The sequence below is a fragment of the Fukomys damarensis genome, unplaced genomic scaffold (assembly GCF_012274545.1).
Source record: "Fukomys damarensis isolate Sample0158 unplaced genomic scaffold, DMR_v1.0_HiC HiC_scaffold_33, whole genome shotgun sequence".
In the NCBI taxonomy this organism is placed as follows: domain Eukaryota; kingdom Metazoa; phylum Chordata; class Mammalia; order Rodentia; family Bathyergidae; genus Fukomys; species Fukomys damarensis.
This window is the reverse complement of record NW_022900945.1, coordinates 51,227,802-51,228,540: the sequence shown is the minus strand read 5'-3', so window position 1 is coordinate 51,228,540 and position 739 is coordinate 51,227,802. Positions and strand designations below refer to the sequence as shown.

The following is a 739-nucleotide window of genomic DNA, read 5'->3' as shown; positions in this document are numbered from 1 at the left end:
CACACACACACACACACACACACACACACACACACACACACACACAGTGACCGCAAGGGGACAGGATACTGCATTTGGGCTCACATCACATCTGAAGGGAGGTCTCTCCCTGTCTTCCAGGCTTCTAGAGAGAGGACTAAAGATTTGAAGAGCAAAGCTGATTTTTGGGTAAGTGTGCTGCACAGGTGGGCTGGTGTGTCAGAGGGGCGTGTAAGTGCCTGGCTGGGCAGAAAGTCCGGAGGGAGGGAGGGATTTCGGAGATTGCTTTCTTGCCTATGGGTGATGAATGAGAAGCCGCGAAGTCAGGGAGGAAAGTTGAAGAAGCGGCAGCAGAGAGTCAAAAGTCAGCAGGGACGTCCCTGGGTGGGCTCGAACCACCAACCTTTCGGTTAACAGCCGAACGCGCTAACCGATTGCGCCATAGAGACAAGCTGCTGGTCACACTTGTAAGGCCTCCTACGGTGACGTCCCCGCCACCATTCCGCCTCCTGTGCCCCAGGGCCTGCCGGACTCCTGTGCCCTGAGAAGTCGCCCCCCCACAGCTGTGAACCTCGGCTTTGATCACATTGGAAAACTGCTCGCGCGGAGTGGGGGGTGGGACTCCCAAGCCACGGGAGAACCGAGGGGCCGAAGCCGGCGCCCAGGAGACTCTGGAGGCTTTCGGGGTGGCGCCTCCTGCTCTGCACCAGGACCGTGAGCGGCACGGAGCCGGGGCCCAGGTTGTGCCGCTGTGGCTGCC

At 59.8% G+C, this 739-nt stretch overlaps 1 non-coding gene across 1 annotated transcript; it reads right to left on the bottom strand.

Annotated features, from left to right (window-relative positions):
- Positions 1-354: 354 nt before the first annotated feature.
- On the bottom strand, positions 355-428 carry Trnan-guu. Its single transcript has one exon. It is a non-coding gene; the product is annotated as a tRNA-Asn (tRNA).
- Between the last annotated feature and the right edge of the window lie 311 nt (positions 429-739).